At 33.8% G+C, this 10419-nt stretch overlaps 1 pseudogene; it reads right to left on the bottom strand.

Moving 5' to 3' along the window:
- Nucleotides 1-1646: 1646 nt before the first annotated feature.
- Nucleotides 1647-1746, bottom strand: LOC122101434 (annotated as a pseudogene).
- Nucleotides 1747-10419: the final 8673 nt, after the last annotated feature.

Here is a 10419-nt window from a genome sequence, read left to right as displayed (position 1 = left end):
CAAGCCAAAGGTGTAAAGTTCGTTTTTCGACATGATGTCTTGTACATCTCATTGTTGCAATGGATCCACCTGTATCTCTATTTAAATGGTTTGTTTTTTTCCCTTCTCCACCACAAATCATACCAAAATCAAATACAGTGAAAACAGGGGTTATACCGTGGGAGGGAAATACAAAACAACAAAGAAATCATCTTAAAAATATAATAGAAACAATCGCAAGGAAAAAAAAAGATTTGAATCTTTATCTTGGGGTTCATTTCACCTAACATCAACTTATCTGACCGTTTCTGCTTTTGTCAGACATATACTAGTTATTACAAATAAGGGAAACCATGGGACCTAGGTTTCCTTGGGCCTGGCTTAGTTCACTTAATATAATTGTTTCAAAGTCTTTCCATTTCCTAATAAATGGGGCAATGTCATTCTTTCTGGTGGAGGCATAGAATTCCATTGTGTATATATACCACATTTCCTTGATCCATTCATCTACTGAGGGGCATCAAACATGACCATACGAAAGCTACCAGAACAAATATATTTATTGCAGCATTATTTACTATAGCTAAGGTATCAATTAAGTTTCTTAAACTTCAAAATGCCAGTCCATTCTTTTGTTTGTTTGTTTGTTTTTCATTGTGAAAATGCCATACAGAGGGGTTACAATTGCATGAGCAAGATAATGAAAACATTTATTATCAAGCATTGTTGTCTCTTCCTTTGTTTCCGCTTCCCATCCTTTCTCATCTCCCCCCTCTCCCTGTCCTCCCACCCCAACCAAATTTGTAAAGTTCATTTTTTGACATAACTATTTGTACATCTCATTGCAATGGGTCCACCTGTATCCCTATTTAAAGGTTTGTTTTTTTTTCCCTTCCCAGCCACAAACTATACCAACATCAAATACAGTGAAAGCAGGGGTTATGCCATGGGGGAGGGACATACAAAGCAACAAAGAAATCATCTTATAAATATGTTTGAAACAATTGCATGAAAGTGCCAGTCCATTCTTTGTGTCCATAGAAAATATTTTCACAATCCAAATAACAGCAATATCTTCCTGTAAAAATTCTGGGGAATTCTTCCAAGTGAATTGTCTGATTTTGATGTTAAAGTATATTCAAGAGTTTGTTTTTGTATACATGTATAATGATTTCTGCAGTTTGTGATTTTTTTAAATCAGAAATAATTTGAATTTATCTGTTGAAATGAGTAGTACAAAAACTAAAGATATTTCTTGTGCTTGTCTGAAAAAAGGATATTTTAAAATATTCTATATTCTGTGTTTGCATAATATCCATAATCTATTTCATTCTCTCCTAGATATAATTTGAATTCTACCTTGTTTTGTAATACATAGGTTCATTAATAAATGTGTCCTGTAAGATTGCATTCCATATATAAAGTTAAAGATTCCTTTTTTTTTTCTAGGTCCTTATACTAGTATATTTCTTTGGGATAAAATGAAAATTTAACTAATTTCAAAAGTTTTGTAAAGGTTATGCTATGTAAAGGTATTTCTGAGGTGAAGATTTAATACACTGATATGAAACTAACCTTTAATTCTAGGACTTACATGTATTGTTACTCTTGTAATTATGTAATCAACTTTTTAACAACTGCTTTTCATTTCTTGCATCTGAAGAATGAAAAATATGGAATACTATACAAATTTTCATTTCATCCTTGTGCAAGTGCCATGTTAATCTCTGTATTGTTTTAATTTGTGTAGACGTGCTGCTGAAGCATGTAGTATCCTATAAATTTAAGTAGTTAATGATGCAATCTTCATATAGGCTTATATCTTTGCGTGCCTATTTGTAACAAGGAAACCTTATTGTTCCTAACAATACTATTGATCGTTTTTTCCTAAAATTGTGTATATAGTGGAAAAATTATATTGTTTCGTCGATTGCTCACATTTGAAATTTTTTTGTCACTGACTATTTTAAGTCTTTTTCATTTTAGATTTGATCATACTTTGAAGCATTTATAGCTAGGTCCAAAAGTGATGGCTTTTTCAAGTACTTATTTGTCCAACTGAGTTAGCTTTGTGGAGCTAATGGATCCAAAGTAAACCTTGCTTAAGAGCTACTTCTAAACTTCTCCAGCTTAAAATTTCCCAAATGAGGTCTTACTGGCACAAATGTCTACCTGACCCTTTACCCTTCTTCCATGTAGGAACAGACCAACCAGAATATCTTACCCTGAAATCATACTTTGTCTTACTGGAAGAAAACTAATCTTAGTTACAAGGGATCATAGAGAGATGAACAGTTCAGACAGAACTGTTCAGACCAGAAGGTATTTTATCAAAATATAATTGTTTATGATACCTACCATTTCAAAAGTAGCTAAAGCCAAGAAGGTGAAAAATTGTTCATATACATGATTACCTAATGTCATGGTCTGTCTACCTTCCAACCAGGAAGGAACTTACACTACTGTCTTTCTATCAACAAATATTTCCATAGCTCCAGGAGAAGTCCATGTGTTTCTCCTCGATATTAGGCCTTAAATTAGTAATGCTTTAATCACAGTGTTTCCTCTTGTCTCCAGACTGTAAATCCACAAATGGTAAAACTTTAGGTCTAGCTCTATGAAATACTGTGGTAGAGATAATGCAATATTACTTTAAAACAAAGTTGTCTTTATTACCCTAACCACCACAGAACAATGTAAAACATGTGCTGTTTTTTTATTATATTATACATAGATATATATTTTATTTTATATTTGCTGATTTTATATTTCACACAGTGAAACTTACTAGAATTAATTGATAATTTGATAAATAAATTGATAATTATTTATTCCAATGAATAGAATTGGAATATAAATAATTAGGTTTAGGGCTGGGAAGGTGGCTCAGTGGTAGAGCGCTTGCCTTGCATAACTGAGGCCCTGGATTCGATTCCTCATCACCACATAAGCAAAAAGAAAAAAAGCCAGAAGTGGCGCTGTGGCTCAAGTGGTTTGATCGCTAGCCTTGAGCTGAAGAGCTGAGGGACAGCACCCAGGCCCAGAGTTCAGGCCCCACGACCGGAACACCCCCACAAAAAAATAAATAAAATAAAAAATAAAATAATTAGGTTTAGAATATATACTGGAATATAAAAAGTATCAATGTAATGTCTTGAGTATAAGCTTGTGATACCTTCTAAGTGTTCTTGGTCTTCTGAATTCACATGGTAAAAAAATGTTTTCCTCTAATCTATAAGGGATTTTAGTCTGCTGCCCTGTTCATGGTTTTAACTCGCTGGTCCCAAAATGTTTTTCTCCATATTTCTAAAGCATTCCTACTGATTATACCCAAATTTTGCTGATATGATCTCTAAAAGATATTATTCTTCTGCAGGACCCATGGGTCCTAGGATCCCAGGTCCCAGTTACCTGCATCATCAGATAACAGGTGCAAGACTTCTCACCTAGGCCCATACAACATGCCAACAGAATGTAATTGAAGACCCATCTTAATTTCTCATTTCCTATAATATTTTAGGGCCTCAATTCTTTGAGAAGAAGGAATTAGCAGTAAGCAATTGTGAAATGCAAGGGAACTTAAAATGAAGGATGAGATCATAAAATCTGAGAGAAAGTACTGTAATTCAAATTTTCAATTTACAGATGACCAGACCATATCAGTGAACAACATCACAAAGTGTCACAAAATTATTTTTAATACCCCTCCCCTAATGATTAATGAAAGATTTCAGTCCAGCATTAGTGGGCCCAGAAAATATTACCTGGAAAAATAGATCTGTAATTGGTCTAACCAGGCCCGGAAAACTTGACTTAGAGGTCAAATGTAATCCAGAAAAACATTAATTGTGAAGATCCTTAGTGCTTCAAAACTTTGGTACTCCAGTAAAACTTGGTTCTGTGGTATAAAATGTTGTCATTCTCAAAACATTTAATCTCCTGAAAGTGTATTTTTTTTCAAATAAACTTTTAAATATCACAATCGCCAAAATAACATTTGACAAATAGATGATACTCAGTGAAATTATAAGCTTTTCAAGTGTAGGGAGCAAGTTACAATAGAGTTGATTTATTTACCCAACACTAATGCCATTGTTTCAACCACTCATTAAAGTGTAGAAATAATACCACCCACCATTTGTGTTGTTCAGTAGGTGCCTTCCAGAAATATGTTAAATAGATCAACCTCCCAAATTTCAAACGCAAACATAAGCTAATAAAGTAAATTTCATCACTTAATAAGGTACATTTTAAAAAGCCACAAAGAGTTGCCTTATCATACGTTGTTTTATGTTTTCCCTATAAGTCTAACATAGTAAGTCTTGAATATAGATACTCATCAGAGATGTGACAAACATAAAATCTGTCTTCTATTTCTATCACATTCCTCTATAGTGGTAAATTTTAATTTTCTTCTTTTTCCAAAACTTATAGGTAGTAGAAAATATTATCCCATAGAAAGTAAAATAATCACACACCATTGTACATAGACATTTATAAAAACTGATAGTTAGGAATACATTCTAAGCCATTTTTAAACTTTCTTGTTGACTAAAGATTAATCTTTCAAATGAATGAGAATAAAATCAAGTCTAGGGGCTTCACATCTCCAGTCTTGCACATTATTATTGCAGATGAACAAATTATGGAAATGTAAGTTGACATAAGTTCAAGTATATACAGGATTGAATCTCCAAAGAATGAAAATAAACCTTTCAAAGTATTAACAGACAGTTTAACAGAACGATTATCAGGAAGTTGAAAGCAGAGAGGAATAATAGTAAAGACATAGAATGAATGAAAAATGGAACAAGGGACAAGTACAGCTAGAATAGTCAATGTACACATGTGATAAAGGAAGTGGTAAATCTGAAATAAATCTTGGAGAAGGGGTTGATTGACAATGATAGAAGGAGTGAATCTGATCCAGGGGCATTGGACAATTAAGTGGACATATTTAATTGTAACACACTTGCACAACCTTTTGAAATTCAGTTAAAGAACACACAAAAATCACAACCAAACAGCAATCTTTAGATAGAGTATGAGCATGACTTCTCAAAAATTTAAGTTGTTAATGGAAGGCAGTTTTGGGAAAAGCAAACAAAGATATTCAAAGAGGGAAGTTTACGGTAGGTGAGAATTTTGAACAGATTTAAATAGATTGTCTAAAGTTATAAATCACCTACATCTGCTGCAAATACTATCTTTCTTCTGCGAGTTCTCTTTGTCTGAAGTGGACACTCCAGTACTGAGACATACTTGATAGCTTGTGAAGATAGAATGAAATAAACAAGATCAAGGACCCGTTACTACACTGGAGAGAAAACAATTCTCTGTTTTCTTTCATCTCTCTTCACTACTCTCTCTTCATACTTTTAAGTCAATGATTTTGAATTATATATTTCCTTCTTTGTTCTGACAAAGTAATTGGTCAAAGTAATTCACTAAATATTATTTTCAATTTTTTCTTTTCTTTTCTTTTCTTTTTTGTCGGTGGTGGGGCTTAAACTCTGAGCCTGAACACTGTCCCTGAGCTCTTCACCTCAAGGAAAGCACTCTACCACTTGAGCCACAGCACTACTTCCGGCTTTTTTCTTTTTACTTATGTGGTGCTGAGGAATCGAACCCAGGGTCTCATGAATGCAAGGCAAGCGCTCTACCACTGAGCCACCTTCCAGGACCCATTTATTTGTTTGTTTTTGTTGGTCATGGGGCCTGAAGTCTGGGCCTAGGCACTGTCCCTCAGCTATTCAGTTCAAGAATAGCAATCCACCACTGGAGCCACAGTGCCACTTTTGGCTTTTTTTTTTTCTGCTTATGTGGTGCTGAGGAATTGAACCCAGGCCCTCATGCATGCAAGGTAAGCACTAAACTATTGAGCAACCTTCCTAAACCTACTATATTATTTATTGTGTATTTATTTTACATCTTTTTTTTTGGGGGGGGGGTCCGGTTGTGGAGCCTAAGCTCTGGGCCTGGGTGCTATCCCTAAGATCTTCAGCTCAAGGCTAGTACTCTACCACTTGAGCCACATCGCCACTTCCAGCTTTTTTCTTTTTGCTTATGTGGTGCTGAGGAATTGAACCCAGGGCTTCAGGCATGCAAGGCAAGCGCTCTACCACTGAGCCACCTTCTCAGCCCCCATTTTTTTCTATCATGCTGCTTACTTATTCAAGCGAGTCCAATAAACTTCCCCCTTGCACTTGTTGCCATGAAAACCTAACATTTATGTTAATCAGGACAAACTCTAATGTAAAACTTTGTCTCCATAAAACCAGTCCAAGAATCTGTGATCACAAATATATGGCTATTCTTTTTTCTTTTACCTTGAAAATCTTCTGTGTCTAAAGTGCCAACAAAAATAAGTACTCCAACACTTTTTGGTTCAATCACTTCTAACTCAAAGTTATATTTGGCTAACAAGATGCTTAGGGGAAACTGAAGAATACTCCATTTTATCTTCTCTCTTTAGACTCTCCTTAGATATCATATCAGGAACAGCGAAGTCATTTTTGCAAAATTATTTCAATAGATTATTTTTCTCTTAGTCTTGCATTTGCTCAACAAGATGAATGGGGGAGAATAGAGTTAAATCACCCATGCCTTGGATGACAGTGTCTGTTACAAAGGACAATGCTTGCATGTTCTACTTCTATGTCCTCTTAACTCTTGCCTGATATCCAATTAATCACAGCTTCTTGGCTTCAAGTCTAGTGAAGCTGAAGCACTATAAGGCCTTCCCCACTGCTAAACCTTCATGGTTTCTCCTTTAAAACTCTTTTAAGTTGCATCATTTGGATGTGGAATTTATTTTGATATTCCATTCAATCAGTTCTGCATTGTAGTGAGCCAAATTGGCTCTATAAAATCACTTTAGGTAGCACAAATATTAAGATAATCTATATCAAAAAGTTTTGATCTCCCTCCACTGATGAAGCCAATACACTTAGCTAGGGCTTCTAAGAACACTGTTTTCTAAGCTTTTCCATTTGCTCAATTATTTTGTGACCCCCAAACTTTTAGGCTTTTGTACTAAGAGACGTTTTCACTATCTCATGATAATAAGGGTATTATTTTTTGTGAGCCACTTTGAAATGTGAAATCACTGGTGTGAAGTATCTAATCAGATTTTTTTCTGTGTTTCAGTGCTTCACATGCAAAGACCTCATGGAAAGTATTATAAACAGAAATGTGTAAGCCCAATGCCTTCTTTCATTGTGGAGGGCACTTTGTCCCTAAATATTTTGACCCCAATTATCTTTTTCAAAGAATTACTGTTTGTTAAGTAAAGGCCAATTCACAAATTTTGATGTCTTTTTTTTTTAAGAACTTTGAATTTAAATTCCACTACAACCTTGTTTCACACAGTGAGAGTATATTTCCCGGGTAAGGACAATTCTCACGGAAACTTACAGGATTTATAGGAAGGTTTCTTAAGTTTGTTTGTTTAATGTGAAAATAAGCCATCTTCACCCACATTGCTTCCTCTCCACTAAGTCTCCATGGATTTCTTTGCACGAAAGCCTATTTTCCCAGGCAATTTTAAATTTTCTTCATAAGCTAAGTTGTTAAAAATTAAAATTTACCTGTCACAATTTTAAAACTCTTTTGAAATTTCTTTATCAGAACCACGAATTCACCAATCCTAATTCCACCTTGACCATCAAAAACAGTTACCATGTTGTTTTCACAATATAGTGTCCATGCAACTAATATTTTCCAGTGGCTTTGTTATGCATACATATGACCATATAAGATGATACTGAGCAAAATTAACTCTAAGATATGGAATCAGAGATTTTTATTTGCGGTTGTTGTTTTTAATGTATTAAGTGATTTCTATATTCTTTGGGTTTTCCCCTATGGTTTATCCCTTGCTGTATTTGACTTTGTACCCTGTGCATTATGTATACATTTATCTTAATTAGGGAAGGGAAGAGGAACAAGAAAATGGCGACACAAAGGACAAAGTGCAAACCAATGCATTAGTAATACTCACAAGACAATATGTTGGAAATATACATTACAACTTGTGAGGGGTATTGAGGTGAGAAAAATTGTTAGAAAAATGAGGGAGGGGATAACAAATTTAAAAAGTTATTTATTCACTACCTTACAGTTACTGTAACCCCACTGTACATCACTTTGACAATAAAATTAAATTTAAAAAGTAAGCTGCATAAAATAAAATTTCACTGTATTGGTATAGTATTATTATTTATATAGTAACTTTTAAAAATCATTACTCTTTGGCATCTAATTTGAATTAATTACTCCTTCTTTATCAGAGGTTCATCAACTCGAATGTTATCCAGCTAGACAATATTGTCACAATATACTTGCCAATATTTTGAAAAAAGAATAAATTTAGTACTTTTACACACATAAAACCGAAAAAAGTTTAATTCTATGGAAACCCATAACTTTTAAAAGTAAATAAGTTGTTAAGAGAACAGAATATATGTGTTCTTCAAAATTCCTATGACTAATAACTACTCATTTTCAAATTCTGACCATTCCATACCTGAGAAATTCAAAACAATACCTGTTTGCATGTTATGTAATTCTTCAATAGATGCAGTTTCCAATGAGGTGTTACAGATTGAGAAGTCAAAAGAAAAATAACCACAATTGGTAGAGCATAAAACTATGAAGCATCTGTGATAATTATTCAAGAGTAAGCAATCCCAATATTTATGCCATAAAGTCATCCTAGCCCAACAAATTCCAACTTGTAAGGTACACCTGAAAATTCCCTTATTTCACATCATGAATAGCTTTTCTTTATTGTAAAAAATACTACACCTCTGCTAATGTGATGTCCTCATTGTTTTGGAAAGAACCCCAATAAACTGGGCTGCATCATTTTTACCCCAATGGTATTCTTGAGATCAGAACACTTGAAAATATTATTTATATATTTTTTAACTATTATAGATATTCAGGATGCTAAGATCGGAAGATTACGGTTCAAAGCCCACCAGGGCAGGAATGTTGCTGACATTCTTATCTCCAATAAACTTCTCAGAAAAAGACAGACACAAGTGGCACTGAGGTTTAAGTGGTAGGGCACGAATCTTGAGCTCAGAGACAATGTCTAGGACCAGAGTTCAAGCCCTAGGACAAACCAGTAAAACAAATACAGAAATAAAAACGAACCCCAAACCTAGCATTTTTATCATTGTATACAGAGGCACGTAATTAAGGAAATTTCTTCCTGTGTTACATATACATAGAAGAAACAAGTTATCACACAATTATTCTCTTCATACCATGTTATACCACACCCTCAAAAAATTGCTCTTTTTCTAAATTTATAAATAATATAATTCGTTTGTTGGCAACTCTGTCTACATTATTCACATTATCATTTGATACATGAACAGTTGGAATTATTTGTTAACCAAGTTCTAACTTTCTTGAAAGAATATTCTAGGCAAATAGAATGTTAGAATAATTTGTGAATTTGTCAATTAAACCCTCTACTTAAAAAGAATTTTGTAGTATCACATAGAATATGGAATTACAATCAAAAACAAAATACTTATTTTGAAAATAAATTCTAATTTAGCAAGGTCCACAAAGTCCTATATTTGACAAAGTTTTCTATTTCTCCAGGCTTAAGTTTTGTAAACCTTTATAATTTCTTTGGAAACCAGCAGAAGGATGCTTACTTACTTTTTCAAATTTTGGATGGGAATCATGAGCTACTTTGCATCTAGGAATGTTCTGTAATGAAGACAGCATTTAAAACACAATTGAGGATTATATATGAGTTGCATTTCAATAAGAAACTTGACTTCTCAAAACATAATGACAAAATTAGCCCAAACTTACAACTGTGTATTCCTTTCTTTTATTTGGTTTGTATTATTGAGACAAAATTTTACTACCTGGTCCAGGGAAGGTATCACTATGTAATTCCACTCAATAATATCCTGTCTTATTCTGAGTGCAACAATTCCAGGCCTGTATCACATTGCCCTGCCATAGGGTTTGGTTGGTTTATTAAAATCTAGAAATTAAGCAATTCTCAACTTCTATGAAGATCTTATCCATACAATGACTGCCAGGACTATTTATGTACTATTTTCAAAGATGTTCTAACATTTGACACAAGATATGAACATTTTCAGATGCACCTGCTGTGGACTCTGATTCATTCCTCCATGGATCTGATCCCTTTAATAATGATATACTTGACTTTCTTACTACCTCTGGTCCCTAACTAAGCAATAATCTTAAACTTTTTTGAAGATAGTTCACTTGAGGACTTTCTAATACTTTCTAATAATAAAATTTATCAACTGATTCTAGTCTTACTCAGGACATATTTTCTATTGTTTCTAACTTTCTTATATATTCTGACAGTTTTTATTTGTGTATTTGTGTGTGCACAAATAAGTGCCTCTGTGTGTATGTGTATATTTGTATGTA

Source organism: Dipodomys spectabilis, unplaced genomic scaffold, assembly GCF_019054845.1.
Source record: "Dipodomys spectabilis isolate Male_0828 unplaced genomic scaffold, ASM1905484v1 ptg000662l, whole genome shotgun sequence".
In the NCBI taxonomy this organism is placed as follows: Eukaryota; Metazoa; Chordata; class Mammalia; order Rodentia; family Heteromyidae; genus Dipodomys; species Dipodomys spectabilis.
This window is presented reverse-complemented; position numbering and strand designations above follow the sequence as displayed.